Source organism: Aulonocara sp. 'chitande type north' Nkhata Bay, linkage group LG8 (genome assembly GCF_057382095.1).
Source record: "Aulonocara sp. 'chitande type north' Nkhata Bay isolate Kocher_YH1m ecotype deep benthic linkage group LG8, A_spYH_male_GT1.1, whole genome shotgun sequence".
Classification (NCBI taxonomy): domain Eukaryota; kingdom Metazoa; phylum Chordata; class Actinopteri; order Cichliformes; family Cichlidae; genus Aulonocara; species Aulonocara sp. 'chitande type north' Nkhata Bay.
This window is the reverse complement of record NC_141351.1, coordinates 11162422-11183411: the sequence shown is the minus strand read 5'-3', so window position 1 is coordinate 11183411 and position 20990 is coordinate 11162422. Positions and strand designations below refer to the sequence as shown.

The window sequence follows — 20990 nt, the reverse complement described above, 5'->3', positions numbered from 1 at the left end:
TCTGTCTTTCACTCACACAGACACACACACCACCATCAACTTTGCTAAATTGCTAATGAAAAACATTGACCAGGCAGCTGCAATTGAGCAGCAATGTCCATCTCTTTTCACGGTTGGTGCGGCCGTGATAATTTTGTGAGGCCATATCGAAAAGGCTCGGATGAGCTTGCTAATGTTCTACAAGTTGTGCCTCCATCACTTGTGTCCAGATCACACGCTGCACTGCCGTGCTACTCCATCTGTTTCACTTCCATTCTGTGTTTGTGCGTGCGCAGTCTGAGAGGTTGCATTGATACCCTCATGAGGGGCAACAGGACTTCAAACAGGCTTGATTTTCTTGCGACCATACGGTTGATGATCGGGAGCTGGTCGTGAGGTGTTAATCGCTTCTCGTTACCCCATGCTACAAGATGCACAACACATGATTAAAGCAAGACTCGGGCCGATAGTGTAGAATATAAAGACAGCATAAACGGTGTTAGTGTAGAGGACGAAAATCAACCAGGACAACTCGTAAAACATCTGCTGACGTCTTGTTGAATTCAGGTCACAGCCTGATCACAGCTGGGACACTGAGAAAATCTACTGACCCTCTCAACTGAAATTATTGTGAAATATAATTCCTTTATTAGAATTAAAGTTTAGACTTAAATAAAATTTATGTTCTATCACATTAATGCAGTAGAAGGTTCGGTTAGCAATATTTCAATAAAAAGAGGTGGTAGAAATGTTCTTCAAGGAGCTACTTTTACTTTTTTACTTTGAGTGCACTTCAGAGCCAGTACTTTTTCCACTTTTATTTAAGTCTGGACTATTTTTAACACTAGTATCTGTACTTCTATTTAGGCTAGGAACGTTGGTACTTTTGCCACCTTTGTCTACTACATTATATATAGTAGACATTTATATTATATATAAATGTCTACTATATAGTAGAATAGTGCAAAGTATTATATTTTGCACTATTCTACTATATATTATTGTATACTTGTATTCTATTGTGCATATTGTATATCTTATTACTCTGTTCCTCTGTCTCTCTTGCTGCATTGAACATGTGTATGACAAAAGAATTTCCCTCGGGATAAATAAAGTTCTTCTTATCTTATCTATCTTATCTTATCTTATCTTACTACTGACAGTGCTGTCATCATTGTGACTCCTCCTGCCAAAGAATTGCTTTAAATGGTTGCCTTACCTTTGTTATCACACCCTATGATTTCTGCATTTTGGTTTCAACAACTGTTGTGATACTTTCAGCAGAACACTCAACTCATAAACCCCCCCCCAAAAAACCAAACAAATGCTTGAATTATTTTTCATGGGACTAACACAATGGACTGGATAATTCATGCTACACTGTTCTCATCAGGTAAGACAAATTTTGTGCCTTCGGATTTTTCACTCTGTAATAATTAGAGATGGCACGATACCACTTTTTAATGTCCGATACCGATTCCAATATCATAAATTTGGATATCTGCCAATACCGATGTGAATCCAATATAGCGTATTTTGTAATCAATAAAACTGTTTTTTATAAATATCTTGCTGCATTTTGTATAAGTTCACACTCAAGTTTTAAAAAACAAGAGACTGAAGCTATTCTGTTATACCTGTATGCAAAAAATACACTCCACCCAAAACATTTTGAAGTTCAGCAACACTGATCAATCTAATAACTTTAAACCTACACCATCCTCCCTATTCTGGTATTTTAAAGAGTACTTACCCACCTAACTACTTACCCACCTAACTAATAGGGTTGCCAACAAAAATATTAGGGAACCACCCCCCGCTCTTAATTGATGTAAACTTTAATTTAATGCAAGTGTAAAACAAATGCACAGAAATCAATTATTTTTCTACAATAATTAAATAGATTCAAGATCTTTCTTCAACAGAATTGCAGACTGCACCTTACTAGAGTGTATACAGGGAGTGCAGAATGATTAGGCAAGTTGTATTTCTGAGGAATAATTTTATTATTGAACAACAACCATGTTCTCAATGAACCCAAAAAACTCATTAATATCAAAGCTGAATGTTTTTGGAAGTAGTTTTTAGTTTGTTTTTAGTTTTAGCTATTTTAGGGGGATATCTGTGTGTGCAGGTGACTATTACTGTGCATAATTATTAGGCAACTTAACAAAAAACAAATATATACCCATTTCAATTATTTATTTTTACCAGTGACACCAATATAACATCTCCACATTCACAAATATACATTTCTGACATTCAAAAACAAAACAAAAACAAATCAGCGACCAATATAGCCACCTTTCTTTGCAAGGACACTCAAAAGCCTGCCATCCATGGATCTGTCAGTGTTTTGATCTGTTCACCATCAACATTGCATGCAGCAGCAACCACAGCCTCCCAGACACTGTTCAGAGAGGTGTACTGTTTTCCCTCCTTGTAAATCTCACATTTGATGGACCACAGTTTCTCAATGGGGTTCAGATCAGGTGAACAAGGAGGCCATGTCATTAGTTTTTCTTCTTTTATACCCTTTCTTGCCAGCCACGCTGTGGAGTACTTGGATGCGTGTGATGGAGCATTGTCCTGCATGAAAATCATGTTTTTCTTGAAGGATGCAGACTTCTTCCTGTACCACTGCTTGAAGAAGGTGTCTTCCAGAAACTGGCAGTAGGACTGGGAGTTGAGCTTGACTCCATCCTCAACCCAAAAAGGCCCCACAAGCTCATCTTTGATGATACCAGCCCAAACCAGTACTCCACCTCCACCTTGCTGGCGTCTGAGTTGGACTGGAGCTCTCTGCCCTTTACCAATCCAGCCACGGGCCCATCCATCTGGCCCATCAAGACTCACTCTCATTTCATCAGTCCATAAAACCTTAGAAAAATCAGTCTTGAGATATTTCTTGGCCCAGTCTTGACGTTTCAGCTTGTGTGTCTTGTTCAGTGGTGGTCGTCTTTCAGCCTTTCTTACCTTGGCCATGTCTCTGAGTATTGCACACCTTGTGCTTTTGGGCACTCCAGTGATGTTGCAGCTCTGAAATATGGCCAAACTGGTGGCAAGTGGCATCTTGGCAGCTGCACGCTTGACTTTTCTCAGTTCATGGGCAGTTATTTTGCGCCTTGGTTTTTCCACACGATTCTTGCGACCCTGTTGACTATTTTGAATGAAACGCTTGATTGTTCGATGATCATGCTTCAGAAGCTTTGCAATTTTGAGACTGCTGCATCCCTCTGCAAGATATCTCACTATTTTTGACTTTTCTGAGCCTGTCAAGTCCTTCTTTTGACCCATTTTGCCAAAGGAAAGGAAGTTGCCTAGTAATTATGCACACCTGATATAGGGTGTTGATGTCATTAGACCACACCCCTTCTCATTACAGAGATGCACATCACCTAATATGCTTAACTGGTAGTAGGCTTTTGAGCCTATACAGTTTGGAGTAAGACAACATGCATGAAGAGGATGATGTGGACAAAATACTCATTTGCCTAATAATTCTGCACTCCCTGTATTAGACTTATTAGTTACTATATACAGTAATGGATTTCTATACATTTAATCAGATGACCACTTTTGTTGTAAGATTCAGACAATTATTTATTCAAAGTTTTTAAATGACAAAACACAAACAAAAATATTTCTTTGTGCCCCCCTCTCCCTGTTAATGACCAACCTGGCCCCTGACAAAACTTTGCTAGACCCGCCCCTGCACAGTTACCAGCCATCAGCTATGTAGAAAAGGATCCTGGTGTTATTTGTCTCTCAGAAACAGTTCTTAACTTCCCTTTAACTCATTTATATCACCTAAAAGGTGAACCTGTTTCTACATCACCTGTTCAGCACCGATGATTCAGTAAGGACATCTCCTGGTTTCATCTTCATGTTTCCCTCTCACCAGATAACCAAACCGACATAATGACCAGCAGCTTTTACAGCTGTGGCTCCAGCAAACACCAGCTGATACTAGAAAGTATTATTAAATAAACTCTTAAGAACAGCTGATCACACTTAAACGTGCTGCTGTTGTTTAGCCGCTGGTTTCCTCTTTCTGGGGCAAAGTGAGCGATAAACAAACAAGAAAGACGGGACTTTCGGCAGAAAAGCCGATCAGCTGATCATTAATCAGTTTCACGTTTGAAATAATAAAATAATAACAGGAGAGGGCGGGGGAGTGAATGAGAGAAGTAGATGCAACTGCGCAGCAAAGACAGAATAACTCCAGCTTTGTGTCTATTTTTTAATTCTAGCTGATGTACGGGACAAATCGCTTCCTTTTCAGCTCAATATGGAACTCAGATGGCCAGTCCAGCTGTGGCTCAATATATCAGTTGTTAAGCTTAACGTGGAAATACTAGGAAAACATTCAGGGATGAACTTACACACTTGCTTTACTTCTCTGGGATAGTTTTCGCCAAGATGAAATGGACAGGTCTGGCAGACTTCAGCTGCTCTATCACGTGACACATACCGCTCCAATGCGCCGAGCTGGGTTACGCCAAGTAGCGCGTTTTGTGAGGTGATTTTGTGATACTTCGGATCGGATTACATTTTGTATTTCTCTCCGATATCCGATCCAGTAATTTAGGTCAGTATCGGACCGATACCGATACGTAATATCGGATCGGTCCATCTCTAGTAATAATAAATGTGTGCAAATATGGGACGGCTATGTGCCGTGCAGATGCAGAGAGGTCTATTAACACATAGTGAGTGAGAAAGGTGACTGGAAAGGAAAAACTGAGTGCATCATGGGAATCCCCAGCAGCCTACGTCTATCGCAGCATAACTAAGGGAGGATACAGGGTCACCTGGTCCAGCCCTAATATGCTTTAACAAAGAGGAAACTTTTAAGCCTAATCTTAAAAGTAGAGATAGTGTCTGTCTCCTGAATCCAAACTGGAAGCTGGTTCCACAGAAGAGGGGCCTGAAAACTGAAGGCTCTCCCTCCCATTCTATTTTTAAATACTCTAGGAACAACAAGTAGGCCTGCAGAGCGAGAGCGAAGTGCTCTAATAGGGTGATATGGTACTACAAGGTCATTAAGATAAGATGGGGCCTGATTATTTAAGACCTTGTATGTGAGGAGCAGGATTTTGAATCCAATTTTGGATTTAACAGGAAGCCAATGAAGGGAAGCCAAAACAGGAGAAATATGCTCTCTCTTTCTAGTCCCTGTCAGGACTCTTGCTGCAGCATTTTGGATTAACTGAAGGCTTTTTAGGGACTTCCTGATAATAATGAATTACAGTAGTCCAGCCTAGAAGTAATAAATGCATGAACTAGTTTTGAGAGATGAGTCCACTGTCAGAGGCTATAAGAAGATCATCTGTAACCTTCACTAAAGCTGTTTCTGTGCTGTGATGAGCTCTGAAACCTGACTGAAACTCTTCAAATAAGCCATTCCTCTGCAGATGATCTGTTAGCTGTTTGACAACTACTCTTTCAAGGATGTTTGATATGAAAGGAAGGTTAGAAAGGAAATACATACAACACAGCAACATTCTTAATAAGAAAAACTGTAGTATCCAAAACTAACATGGACTATAAATCATTTAGTGAAATAATATCCAGAAATACTTTAGTGATGGTCATTACTGTATTTACATTTTAGCCTCTGCTAACACAAATTAAATGTGTGATTAGCTCAGTTAGCTTCTAGCTGTAAATAGCATAATTTTGTTGTTGTTGAAATTCACTGATTGAAAAAGTCTTTCATAAATAGTTTTACTGAAACAAACTAAATGCTTGATTATAAGCCATTAGAAAATGGTAAAACTGGATTTAAGATACAGAGATAATAAATTTATCATATCTGCCTTACTACCTTGTGCAGGGCTACAAAAAACAGGACATTTTACACCACTGTGACGTCATACTTCATCCATCCAACGTATTTATGACCCTGCACTCACCTTTGCTACAGGTGGTTATTTTTTAAATTCTTTATTTTTATTTTTTAATGCTTGTTTTATTTTATTTTATTTTTTAATTGAACACTAGTATATATTCAGATAAAAATACACCTGAAATATATAAATGCACATATGAAAAAAAGCAAACAAGTGGAGAAGTACATTTTTTCTTTAACTGATGTTGAAAATATCAAAACATGTGACAATAAGGAAAAGCAGAACTTGAGGGCGTACCACTGTTACGAAATGTATTTCAAAATAGGTTTCGCAAAACTTTGAAATCATGACACTGTCATTGTTGAATGCTGTGACATGAAGCAGGAAACAAAAAAGTGTTAGCACTATGTGACGTTTTGACTACTCTTAGCATGTCCATAAAAGGAAGGCTTTATTTGTGTGGCAAAAATAAACAACCGGACAGCTGTAGGATCGCAACAATACACGATTTTTACTGGACAGTAATCATAGCATGGATCATAGAATGGGTGTGGCATGTATTGATGAATCTGACAGACAGTTTAAGAGGAAAGAGGAATATGCACACCAGTAAAATTTTCTACACAATTCAATTTTTAGTACTGCAAAATAAGCAAATGTGTACAGTATATTAATAGTTTTTCATACTGTAGCATAGCAACAGCATCTTTTCTTGAAAGTTTTAAGTGTCAGTATTTTGCTTTTGACAGATGGAGTAAGATATAAGAATCAAAGACACAAAACTAATTCCATAGTAAAATCTTAAGTATGTTTTTCAAGTGAATGATTACCTGCCAGTATGTTCAAATCTAGTATCTGACTTTGATGCTCTCTAGTGTTAACTGTGGAAAGCTGTGACTGGATTCAAGAGGTGGAATCAAACTAACACATACACTGTATGGAGTTCCTCATATGTGATTAGAATTAGAGATAATATAACCAGGTTATCATCCTTTACAGTGGCTTTAAATAAAACTACAGATGTTCTTCCTTCTTCTTTATTCTCAGTGTTAAATGCTGCACTTTGTTTCACTATTGATCCCGTGGCATGGAAGGCCCTGAATAACTCTGCTGCTGGTTTTGGGTACCAGGTGGTTCAAAGACAATCAAAGTAAGTCACATCATACATTGTTATGTCGATCTATAACTGCAGGTTTAACAATCATTTCTGTTAAGGCCCACAGTAATAAACAAACAAGGATATAATACTTCTTAACAGGAAACATATGGGGTTTATTTAACCACAGTTTGCACTCTAGACTTCATCATTGTCTGAATTTATTTCCTCAGTTTGCTCGTCAGTGCTCCCCTTGAACAGTATTCACAAAATGGAAGAGGAAAAGTATATAGCTGCACCACATCTTCCCCAAACTGCCAAAATATCCAAATTGATGGTAGGTAACCAAATGTGATGAAACTCTGACAGAAACCATGTTGACATCAAAGAAATTCCCCACAGACGCTAGCACAGAAACTTGTTTAACTCAAATCACAATAAGTAAATATCTTAGTAAGTAACACTGAAACTTGATGAAGTAAAATAAGCAAAGAAGTCAATGTTATTAATAATGTTATTGTTACAATGTTTCTTTTGTAATTATTTAAAACTTTAAAATGAAGCAATAGTGAAACTGAATCCTATTTGCATTGATATTAAAGCTGCCTGTTATACATCCTGGTTCACAGTGGAGAGAAGTTTCGATGTCTAACACTTGTCATATCAAATGGGGAAGTGTTTCAGTCATGGTTCTTTGCAGTCATCGATTTAAGTCTTGTTTTTTTCCTTTCAATTGCCTTTTATTAGTATTTTTAAAAAAAATATTGAATGCTTTCAATACAGCACCAGATTTTGCAGTCAACATGTCTCTTGGTCTGACAATGAAAAGTGATCCCACGAACCAAAACACTGTGGTGAGTTACTGAACTGCAGACACTATGAGAACTTTGTTAAAAGCACTGAGGATCAACTTCCTCTATCCTTAAATGTCTTGTTATTGTTGCATGAAGGTCATCCCATAAAAACCAGTGTGCCTCCCACCTGTCCTTCACAGAATCAGGGTTTACAATAACTTCAGCATATTCAATGAAGTAGAAGTCAATGCAAAATTGTTATTGAAAAACATGTATGCGCTAAAAGTCTTTACACACCCCAGATACTTTGGTGGCCTCTAACATGGATTTTTTTTAATAGCATTATGGGACACATTTGAATGGCTTTAAATAGACTGAAGTTATTTTTTAAAATCTACATATTCTGCTGGATCGTGCGAGATTTTTTTTTTTCAGTTTTGGTTGATTTTATAAGGATTGAACCGATGTTTATGGGACTTTATGGGAACTTGACTTTGTCTCCTCTCAGGTGTGTGGTCCAACAATTCCAAGGGACTGCAAAAGTATCACCATGTACAACGGTGTGTGTTTTCACATGGATCGATCTAATACATTTGGACCACCTGTACCTTCTTCTCCAGACGGTAACAATAAATGGAGTTTGTGAAAATGTGCCCTTAATAATTAGAGTCCCGGTGCCTCCTTAATAAAAATCTCTTGCATTTTTACTTGAACATAGTCTTACAATCATTTATATTTGTGCTTGTATAATCTCAAATCAACTGAAACTGTCTCAAGACTTCTCTTATATATTCCAGCAATTAAGGGTTAATCAGAAACAGTAAATAGAAAATTATGTTTGTGTGAGATGTGATTACTCATAGATGAATATAAGTATAAGTTGTATGATTTGTTGATTATTTTTTTGTTTGTTTACAGTTTTCCCGTCTAAGCCTTATTTCAGATTGTCTGTTTGGATTCATTGTATTATAGTTTTATCCAAAGAGCTTTTCTAGACTAATTTGACCTGAATCCATCAACACTGAAACAAATGATGGTAAAATTTGAGCTAGCCAAGATTAAATCTACAGCATAAAAATGTATTTAATTCTAATGATCAGAATTTTTTTGAGATGGTCTCTTCAATTATTCAAAATGAAATAACCATATCTGCATGTAAAATGAAAGTGTTATTTGAAAAACAAATACAAAAACACCCTTTGATTTCAAATTCATTACAAAAATGAAACTAAGCCTGGTTGTTTGGGTTATGCAATGCATGACAAAATGCAAGAAGACTAGTACATACACACAAGATCTTTGGGGGAAAAAAATAAAAGGAGACCGAGAAGTTTACTTCCCTCTAAAGCTACTTACGACTTCTTTAAAGCTCTGTATGTAAATAAGTAATGTATTATGGTTTTCCTGGAGAAAATAATTTGTGTTGCTGTGTGTTACATTATGGTGTATTCCTGTTACATAAGAACAACGTAAACATGAGGCTATTGTCGCTCACAGTAACACAAATTCCAACCGTAACAAGAACATACAGTACAGAGGGTCTTTCTTTTAGTGTTGTAAGTTTGAACACATGCTCTATACACTCAGCTTTAACATCATTCTGGGTTGATTCAAAGCGTTGTGTTAGCATGCTGTCTGTACAGATGTTTGCAAACATCTGATGTTGTGTTAGCAGTTTAATGCAGCTGTTTATGTCCTGGATGGGGTTTCCATGTTACCATCATGCTCGTGTCCCTTCATGGTCAAAAAAATAAAAAAAATAAAAAAAATAAAAATAAAAGTATTGTCCAAATCTCCACCATTTTCCTCTTCCCTACACAAACCATTGTTTTTATGACTGTAATACAGGAAGAAAATTAAAGTAATTAGAACTGAATGCAAAAATCAAGGCTACAAATAACTAAATTAGTTTAATAACAAATTTAGGCTTCTGTAAGCAGTTTTAAGACTTGTTTAAACTAATTTAATCTCTTAATCTTAATTTCTTCTTTTCTTTCTTCTTTTAAATGACTAATTGTCTAAATATGTGGGTATTCATAGTAGATTTGCTAAAATGTTAAAATTCACCTAAAATAATCAATTTCAATTCATCTCTTTGATAGTGTGCCCGACACAAGTAGACATTGCTTTTCTGTTGGATGGTTCAGGCAGCGTATCTGTCCCTGATTTTCAAACAATGATGAAGTTTGTGGAAGATCTAATCCAGGCATTTCTGTCAGTTGATGCACAGGTAAGACACTGTACTACCTTTCAGTTATATCGTATTACAGACACAAATAGTTTCACCTGCTTTTCATTTATCTCCATAAAAAAAGGCTATTTTATATTTTTTTTATATTGTTTCTCCCTTTCTTCAGTTTTCTGTTTCCCAGTTTTCCTCCTTACCTCGGGTTCATTTTTATTTCAAGAAATTTTCCTCATCTGGATCACTAAAGACTGAAATCGATGGAATCACACAGTTGGAGGGATCAACTTACACAGCTAAGGCCATCAGACATGTTGTGTAAGGGTTGCAATGATATTACTGAAGCTCTACAGTTAAATCATCTGGACAGACTTCCTGTGCAGATGATTTTCTTTTTGAGACTGACCACACTAAAAACTGTATTGACTGATGCAAGAGTTTTAAAAGAAGAATTTGCATTAACTAGATTTTCAAAATACTAAAATGTCCATGAGCGATTATACAAAACAAATGGATGCATGCAAAATAATAATCATTCATGCAATTTACTCTATGATCAAAATGTGCACTGTAAAAACATGTTTTATGTTGAAATTAGATTTGTTTATTTTTAATTTGACAGAAACAATGTTTTCACACCACAAAGAGGTTCCAGACCAGATGTGAAGAAAGTCTTGATAGTAATTACTGATGGACAATCTAATGACCGGTATGACCTGGAAAATGCAACACAGCTAGCAGGGAATCAAAACATTGTTCGATTTGTGATTGGGGTAAGTACCTCCATTATTTAAACCTGCATAATGTTGAAATTTATACTAATAATGTGTTTTGGTTATTTATTAGACTACAGTCACATGTTCCTACAGTATATGGAGCAAAGTAATGAGCCACCTGCACAGAAACCATGGAAACCCGGGCCATACCATCACACTGTTTTCACACTATTGTTAATGTTAATTTCTCCTCTATTGGAGAAATTAACATTAATAATAGTTAATGTTAACAATAGCCAGGATTAAACTCAAAATCCTGCTCCTCACAAACAAGGTCTTAAATAATCAGGCTCCATCTTATCTTAATGACCTTATAGTACCATATCACCCCATTGGAGAACTTTGCTCTTGCACTGCAGGCCTACTTGTTGTTCCTATATTATTTAAAAGTAGAATAGGAGGGAGAGCCTTCAGTTTTCAGGCCCCTCTTCTGTGGAATCAGCTTCCAGTTTGGATTCGAGAGACAGACACTATCTCTACTTTCAAGATTAGGCTTAAAACTTTCCTTTTTGCTAAAGCATAAAGTTAGGGCTGAATCAGGTGACCCCGAATCCTCCCTTAGTTATGCTGCAATAGATGTAGGCTGCTGGGGATTCCCATGATGCATTGATTATTTCTTTTTCAGTCACCTTTCTCACTCACTATGTGTTAATAGACCTCTCTGCATCTGCATGGCAGATAGCCGTCCCTCTTTAACCTGGCTCTGCTGGAGGTTTCTTCCTGTTAAAAGGGAGTTTTTCCTTCCCAAAGTGCTTGCTCATCAGGGGTCATATGTGTGTTGGTTTTTTCTCTGTATGTATTATTGTAGGGTCTTCCTTACAATATAAAGCGCCTTGAGGCGATGGCTGTTATGATTTGGCGCTGTATAAATAAAATTAAACTGAATTGAACTGGACGAGGAGCTGCATTTACACTCCCAGCATTTACAGCTGATCATTGAATATGCAGGAGTGGTATCTAATTACAGTACCATGCTCAAATTTCAATAAATAAAAAAGCTAAATTAATAATGGATATTGTATTAATGTCTGTATTAAACAGACTGTATTAATCTTTGTATTAAACTGCATTAAAGTTTTAATAAAATCAGATAAATAATTTTGCATTAAATGTAAACACATGTTTTAAACAACCCTAGGTGGGGAATGCATTTATTCTGACTGAAGCAAAAAAAGAACTACGCACCATTGCATCGTCTCCCTCAGACAATCACGTGTTTCAAGTGCAGAACTTCAACGCACTTGAAATAATCCAGCAGAGTTTGCAGGACAAAATTTTTTCCATTGAAGGTAAATTATATATTTAACATTTAGCAAGCTTTGATAAAATTTCTGTAAATGTTACATTGCATTATTGTATCATTGCTTGAGGCTAAAGGTCGAAGCATTAGTGAAATGAAAAATAACTATTGAGGCACCTTTATAATAAACAGATATCATTACACTAAATTACTAGTGTAATGCGTTGTGTTGTGTCTATCAATAAACCTTTTTATATTTTATATTTTTATAGGATCTCAAACCGGTGGAGTCTCTCTGAAAATGGAAATGTCTCAAGAGGGATTCAGTGCAGTTATTGTGCCCGAGGTAATTAAAACTACCTGAAACTCACCAGACAGTCTAGTCATAGAAAGAGAGATTCAAACACTTTTTATAAAAACAAGAGTCCAGATTTTAAAGGTAAAATAAATTGTATATAAAATGTATTTCCTGTCTGCACTGTAGGGAATTCAGATGTCTATTGTTGGTGCAAACCAGTGGAAGGGAGGCTACGTGCAATACACAACTGGAGGGGAGAAGCTGAAAACATATGAGGATGTGTCTTTGGAGCCTGACAGTTATCTTGGTAAGAATATTACAGCTTTAACAATCTAACTCATACACATGTGATCATGTATATACACAGCTCTGCTGTAATTCTTTCACACAAATACATATATCAAATTTTATATCTATCTTCTCTTTTTGCCTACCTAAATTCTAGGTTACTCCATGGCAACTGCTAAAACCCAAAGTGGTTCCCTGACAATTGTTGGTGCTCCAAGATATAAACACAGAGGAGCTGTGGTCGCTGTTAACAGAGAAAGCTTTGAAAACCAAAAGATTGAGCCATTGGCATCACAGGTATGTACTTACAGCAAGACAAAACTGACTGGGATTATTAACTGGTAGTAAATACTTTCTTAAATACAAATTGTTGTCATTTGGCTTTATGCGACTATTTTCATCAATAATGTGTTTCTTACACAGTATCAGACTGGTGAATATTTCGGGGCAGAGGTGTGTACCATGGACATAAATGACGATGATATCACTGATCTGATCTTCATATCAGCCCCAATGTACATGGAGCCTGATAGAGAGGGAAGAGTTTATGTTTGCAGACTAACTGGTTTGGTAAATCAAAGTTTTATCCACTTCAATTAAATGAATTAGTTTATTTGTCAACTTCCCTAATGATCATATAATATTCACTCTCCTGCTTTTAGTTTGTGGAGTGTAATTTTGATGATCCGTTAATACTAAGAGGACGTGCAGCTGTCAAAGGAAGGTTCGGCTCTTCTCTTGCTGTGCTGCCTGATCTAAACTCAGATGGATTCAGGGATTTGGCAGTTGGAGCACCTTTGGAGAATAATAGTGAAGGCAGCATCTACATATTCCACAGTGAAGGAGGAGGAAGAATCAGTCCTACTTACTCACAGGTACACAACATCGAGGAATTCAAAAAGATGACTAAACGTATTTATCAATATACAATCTGCAGCTTAATTAATTAAAATGTTTTCATGTACACAGAGAATAACTGGTTCTGAGGTCCAGTCAGGACTGAAGTTCTTTGGCCTGTCAATCAGTCAGTCGTCTTTTGACCAGAGTGGTGATGAACTGCCTGACTTAGCGGTGGGTTCAAAGGGTAGAGTTGTTTTACTGAGGTAAGTCACAGTCCAGATAGTCCAGTCATGCATTATAGTTATCTGTGGTAATTCCACCATTGTTGTTAATTTGCAATCTTAACAAATGCACTACCTGTCAAATCTTAGGTAAATTTGAAAGGTCACCATAATAAGAACTGCATATAGGTTACATATCAATAAATTCATCATAAATGATTGAGTCATTCATTATAAGGGATTTATGATTTTTCAAGAAATACAGATTGAGGGTAAAACTGTTGTCTAGAAGCATTAGAAACAAACAAAAGATAAACTGGAAGCTAGGACTAAGAAACTTGGAATTAACGACTAGGAGTGAACATGGAACAAAAGAAAAGGAAAGAGCAGACACAGCAGACGGAGATGACATGACAAAGATCGAAGGGAGACTGAGGACTTAAATACGTGCGATTATGAGAGGATGCGCAACAGGTGGAAGAACAGCTGAAACTACTTACACACTACCAGCACATGAGAAGTATACAGGACAAGAGACTGTCAAAATAAAAGAGGAAGTAACAACACTGAGAAACAAACTAAGATGCATGAACTTGACATTAGGATTGGGAGTAACCTGACAAGGGGACACAACAGACCAGGGTAACAGGAGGGAACATAAAACACAGGGACAAGAGATAAACAAACATGGTAAGAGGTACCTAAAGGCTAGACGACAAAACAAAGACCACAAAATACAAATATTACACAAAGCAGAAACAACACTAAAAGAGCCAAAACCAGGAACGTAAACTGAACTGTAGAATGTTAAATAAGATAGAATCAAAATGTCCAAATACATAAACACAGGATCATGGCAAAAAGTTTATGGAGTCAAAGGGATTAGACATTTTTTTCAAATTATTTTACCACATGATGAAAAATGCTCTGCTGATTTAAAAAAAGCAGTAAATGTGTGAAACGGTAACTTTGTTCATACAGAAATGGAAATGCATGCAATATAAAAAATGTTTTCATACAATACCATGTGTTTCAGCACTGCTGACATTATCAAATAGGTATCATTTACTCCACCCATTAATACTGTGAAGTTACACCACTGGCACACAAGAGTGATGGTGATGGGAAATAGGTCTATGTTGATGTACACCTACATAGATATTCCATTAAAAAGCATTCCTGATTTATAATTCATTATTCCATAAATCATCATCTATCATTTAAAAGGTTTCAGGACTATTAGGTGTTAAATGTCTCAAAATGTTTGAGCTGTAGTTGTTCATATGAAATGTTAGGGCAGAGGAAAGATTAGAGTGAAGTCTTGTTACTAATTCAGGTCAGAACAAAAAGTCAAATCTTGTTCACATGTGTTTTCCTACTTTCTAGATCAAGACCCATAGTAATGGTTGAAGCTGAGGTGTCATTCAGCCCAAACCAAATCCCTACTCAGAATGTAGACTGCTCAAAACCATTGCAGAACACAGCTGAAATTTGCTTTACCATGAGCAGAGTGTCTACAGTCAACACAGGTTCATCATTCTTGGTTTTTCTGAACTACAAAGCCACTGCCCAGCAATTTAATGTTTTCTAAATGTATGTAAATTGCAGCATTGAAATCAAACACTGATTTATTCCAGCTCAAGCAAGGATTAATTACACTTTAACACTGGATGCCACTCGCAAACCTCCAAGCAACCGGGCATATGTTGGTGGGAAACGAGAGCAGTCAGGATCACTTACTGTGGACTTAATAAGAAAAAAATGCTCAACTGTGAAGTTCCTTGTTGAGGTAAAACCAAATAACAACATCAGAAAGTTCACCTTGGTGTAACAATATATTTTAATTTCCATTTTGTTTTTAAGAGTCATCCAACACTGAATCTAAACTCAGCACTCATCTCTTCTTGCAGGCCTGCCCAGAAGATGCTCTCAATTCACTTTCCAATGAGCTCAAATTCATATTTGATGGTTTGCCCTCAAACACAAATCTCAGACCAAGCCTTGCCCAGCAGGCTCAAACAGCAACCATTCATCCTGTAAGTAACCTTTATAGGTACTTTATTAATCAGATATCTGAGGGCAGTCTTGCGCTGAGGCCATACATTCTGGAGAGATTTCTAGTTGAAATTAGTACTAGAATATTATTAGGAACTTTATTCCCAGTACCAACAGCAGGCACAGCTACATATTTGGGGTCATTACTCTAAAAACTTTGTGTATTAGAAATTAATCGTTAGTAATCCAATATGCTACAAAATTACTAAAGGAGTTTATTACACTGATCATTACATTATTTTCTTGTTACTCCATGAAATGACCCAAAATGCATTGTCTCATAATTATAAGTTAATAATATAAATCTTAGGCTACAGTCTGACATGCCAATGCAATCCCTATCCCAATGAGAAAACACATATGATCTTTCCTTTAGTGTTTACATATAAACACAAGAGATTTTGAAATGGTTGTAACAGTGATTCTCCTTCAGAAACATTAATGAATAGAAATGGAGGCTTCAAGCTCGACTGCTAATCACTGCCTTTCTTACCTGACTGGGCTCTGGCAGCTGGGCTGGGGTCTGCATATGCTCAGCTTTAACGTTCCTCTGTTGGCTAGTTTTTTTGCTAGCATGCTGTCTGCAAAGATGCTTCCAATTATCCAATTAGTGTTAGCTGTGCAAACAGCTGCTGTTTCTGTCCTGGATGCAGTTTGCGTTTTACCATTGCAGTCTTCTCCTCTTGTGCAATAAAAAATAAAAGTAATGTCCATATTTCTACTGTAGATCACTCAACTATTTCCCTCCTCCTGCACACAACCTGGAATGGGCTAATTTTAGCCCAAGTGCACACAAGAAAACACTATTTTATTAGATATTTTTTCCATTTTTATCCAACCAACCAGCAGATAACTAAAGGAAACTTTGCAACACTAGTAACAATATAATTGTAACTGAAGTGTAATTACTTAATTCAGTACCGTAACACATTACATTACTGCATTACTGAAAAATAGAAGGCTACTTTTTACTTTATCTTACACCCGGCATTGGGTAGAACACACAAATTGTTTGCTGGATTCATCTGTAAAACGTTTACATTTATTCTGTGAATAATGTGTAATAGAGGAGGAGGCCCCGGGGCAGACCCAGGACACGCTGGAGAGATTATATCTCTCGGCTGGCCTGGGAACGCCTTGGTATTCCCCCGGATAAGCTGGAGGAGGTGGCTGGGGAGAGGGAGGTCTGGGCCTCTTTGCTTAGGCTGCTGCCCCCGCGACCCGGCCCCGGATAAAGCGGATGAAGATGGATGGATGGATGGATAATGTGTAATATAAATGTTTTTGACATCACACTCTCCTCCACAGTTAGGGTTTGAGATCAACTGTGGAACTGACAACAAATGTGTTGATAACCTGAAAGTGGATTTCAACTTCACCAGGTGAGGCAGAATTACAAAACTTTGTTTAGCTTTGCTTGTGTTTTTAGTCACTTGTTAGGTTTCATAACATGTACACTTAAACTTATCATGAAGTTTGAAGCACATAGATATTTTGGGACAGTTTGGTATTTAGTCTCCATCATTTTATTCTAATAAAAGAGACAAACAATGACAACACACACACACACACTGGTGGTAGTATGTGATTGAGAGATCACCACCACATATTAAAATTAAAGAAACAAACCCAACAATGGCAGAGAATATTTATTTCAAAATTATACCAATCCCCAAGAAGGCATTGAGGTTCTCTAAACCTTAGACAGGGTCATGAATACTGGACCCAGAAGCAGACTCAGCACAAATTTAGCACTGAACTATATACATTTTATTTCTTTTGTGAGAAAACAATAGCAAACTCTGAAAGTGAAAGTTAAACTCAGGCCTGAGGAAACAGGAGCAAAAATGGAGGTGAGTGTGGAGAAAATGCATTATTGAGACCGTGGGAAAACTGAAACAGAAGAGGAAACAATTACTTAACTGTGGGGAAGCAGAGGAGAGAGAGCAAAGCAGGATAATGATGCTGCGTGTTTACTGTCCGAGCCAGACCGCGGAGCTTGAAGGGTAAACGTTTGTGAGAGAATCTAGAGGGATGAAGTTACAAAGACTGTTATCCAGTGTGGAGGGCAGGCAGGTAGGACCACTGAGAATGGCTGAACGGAGCAGCAGACCATGCTGCCTGAAGTAGTCCTCTTATGACTGCCTGTTGATGAAATTCAGGTGCGACGCTGGTGGCCCTGCCAGAGGGCGTAACCGAAGAGCCATCCAGAAACATCCAGCACAATGCTCCCACAAACCATGACAGACAGAAACATAGCTCAAATCATTGAGATGTTGGTTTATTGACAGTAATTAAGAAACATGAAATCAGTGAAAGGCAACGAGCAAGGCTGGGTATACTTGTATGACCGTGGTTTTGTTTTCCCAGCTAGAGGGTTGCTTTCCTACACCATTGGGTTTGAAAACATGTCTTGATTGTCAGTGTACCCAGCTTCCATGAAGTCCCTGTATGAGGTAGTTGAAGATGCCTCTCCTGGGGACTAACCAACTAATGCTGAAGGGTATGCTCCAACTATGCTGGATGCTGTACTGGTCTGTTGTAGCAAAAAAACCTATTTCCCACCCATCACCAGGAAACAGTTGAGGTGGGTCAGCATCTGACTAGGACACCTAGAGACATCCATTCTGATTACTAGATTACTCAAGATCTCTTATTGGCCTGGGAATGCTTTGATTTCCCACTGGATGAGCTAAAGGAGCTGGCTGAGAGAAAGAACCCAGGGCATTTCTAGACAGAGGCCTCCATGATCCAAACCTGGATAAGTGTCTGAAAATCAATGGATGGTAACAGCTTTTTTCATAATGCATCATCAGTTATTTTTTGTGTTTTATGATCACCAGGAAATGACAGCAAATTAAAATGATATAGCGAGCTTCCACACAGCCACTATTAATATGTTAGAATTCAACACAAAGCTATACTATATTTAGCCTCCTACAAGTTCAGCATCACAGTGCAGTCTTGTTTTCTTCTTCCTTTATTCCTGTTAGATCCTCAGAGGTTAAAGTGGGCATCGATGAGCTTTTGAATGTCACAGTCACAGTGGAGAACAGAGGAGAAAACTCCTACAACAGTCGAGCTATTTTCACGTACCCAGCTGGACTCTCTTACAGGAAGTTCACCATTCAGCAGGTAATGTGTCAGGATCAAGTTCATCATTGATTTGCTGCTCACCCAGTGCATCCGGCAGTCATTTTATTTTCTAATAAAGGGAAGAATTGAGTGCAACTCTTTGGACAGTGAAGATGGTTTATCCCGAGGAAGGACAGACTGTACTATTGACAAGCCAATTTTCAAGAGCAAAACTAAGGTTTGTTATTGTGGTATGATTTTGTCTGTTAACTTCTACACAGTTTAACAAAATGAGCAATCACTCTGATCTCTCTTCTTCAATTCAATCAAGGCTTTCTTCATTGTCTCATATGGTATCGAAACAAACACTCAACTAGAGAGGAAGATCTTTATCACTGCTAATGCCACCAGGTACTGTTCATTTAGCACAGGTGCTTCTCATTTAAGCAATAACCCCACAGACACAGTACAAATCATTTCACTTCTGTCTTTCAGTGGAAATCAGGAGAACGCTACAACGAGTGAAATCTACAAAAATAAATGGATTGATGTGAAATACAGCATTTTCATGACATTTGAAAAGTATGTGTTGTTCTGTTCATTATAAGATGAATTACACATTTTGTTTTACACAGTATGTATTTAATGTTTAACATGTATCTGTTTAGCTCCTTCAGTTACAGCAATTTCACTTTTGGGATGGATAATTTGCAGATACCAGTCCAACAATTAATCAAGGTAAAATGTAATAAAATATAATAAATATGATTGTGTGAATTAGACTTAACCATAATAGTGTTTGACTGCTTTTTCTTTACTCCCCATGTTTTAGGTTACAAATGATATCAGAGCGTTTAATTTCACTGTGGTGATCAAGGTTCCAGTGAAGCTTGGTGAAAAAGAGATTTGGGTATTGAGCAGCCTACAGGTAATATATGTGTCAGAAGATCTAAAAATGGGTCAGATTTAGCTGTGTGATGGGTGAATGAGGTAAAAACAGGACCAATCACCCTGACGCTATTTTAAATGTATTTCAGATTGTAGACTGTCAGACAGAAAATGATGAAGAACCAAGTGTCAAAGATTTTGTTCCACAGATACAAAAGGATAAAGTGGTGGTAAGTATCCGTCTGTACTTTTGCTACCTACCTGTTAAAACTGAACCATGGTACTGATTCAAAACACAACATTGTACTGAATACAAGATTTGTTTCATTCAGTCTTCTTTAAATCACCCACAGGACTGCTCTGTAGCCATGTGCAGAGTGTTCAAGTGCAACACCTTCATGGGAAGACTGCAGAGTAGGACATACGAAATCTCTGGCAATCTCAGTTCAGGATGGATAGAGCAGGTAATTAAAGAATAGTTTTTTAAAATTGTTTCATTAATACTTTTCCTGAGTATGTATGAGTACCTTCATTAAATCTTCAGATATAACCATTTTACAGTTAAATCAAATAATACCTAATTTAGGCTTAACTCATTTCATTTTTTCTAAGATTGGACTTCAATCTGCCAAATTCCTCTTGACCAGTACAGCCACTGTGGATTATGACCAAAGCCAGTACATCTACTTTTCAACAGTGTCTAACAACAATCCTCCTGTTCGCAAGGTGATTTAGCATTACTTTCTCTCGTTTGAGTTACACAAGAGCTTGAATATCATTCACATTCTGTTACCTTATCTCTCAGATTATAGTCGAGGTAGAAGTGTATCCTCAGACAAATTTCACCAAAGAGATTATAGGAGGATCCCTGGGAGGGTTGGCTTTTCTGGCTTTACTCACTGCTGGCCTGTATAAGGTGAAAGACTCTTCTTACACTTTCTCAACTCATCACACAGCTGTGAAAGGTTTTTAGAGAGTATGTCTAATTTTTTAAACAAAGTTCAAGAGTTTATATTTACTCATGTAGTTATTTGCTTTAATTTTGAATGTAAGTCTAATGAATGATCTCTGCACTTTCATTTTTTCCCCTTGCACTCCTAGGCTGGGTTTTTCAAGAGGAAATATCCATAGATGATGAATGAAAATGCAGAGACCGATCTGGAACTGGGAACTGATGGAAATGAATCCCAAACAGAATAACAAAGCTCATATTTGTTGTTGTACATTAACTGTAAAGATAAAACAAACATTAAACAAGTAAGGAAATTTGTGTTTGGTTGATTATCCCTTTGTTGTAACAGTTCTTCTTGGTAAAAAATCTTATAGTGGGGGAAAGCATTTTTATAGCTGGAACGGTCTGCTGGTGTCTGCTCCAAGCAGGCCACATTTGAGTGATCTGG

The 20990-nt window shown here is 37.3% G+C and overlaps 1 pseudogene across 1 annotated transcript; it reads left to right on the top strand.

Annotated features, from left to right (window-relative positions):
• Positions 1 to 1229: 1229 nt before the first annotated feature.
• LOC147323252 (integrin alpha-M-like) lies at positions 1230 to 20790 on the top strand (annotated as a pseudogene). Its single transcript, XR_015130850.1, has 30 exons — positions 1230 to 1372; positions 6882 to 6984; positions 7164 to 7267; positions 7714 to 7784; positions 8233 to 8347; positions 9827 to 9954; positions 10082 to 10227; positions 10532 to 10682; positions 11824 to 11974; positions 12198 to 12271; positions 12410 to 12530; positions 12669 to 12808; positions 12935 to 13081; positions 13174 to 13386; positions 13481 to 13614; positions 14959 to 15101; positions 15210 to 15361; positions 15483 to 15608; positions 16936 to 17009; positions 18621 to 18762; positions 18842 to 18940; positions 19034 to 19113; positions 19198 to 19284; positions 19371 to 19440; positions 19535 to 19630; positions 19740 to 19820; positions 19944 to 20054; positions 20203 to 20316; positions 20396 to 20506; positions 20692 to 20790. The product of XR_015130850.1 is annotated as an integrin alpha-M-like (transcript).
• The last annotated feature ends 200 nt before the right edge of the window (positions 20791 to 20990 follow it).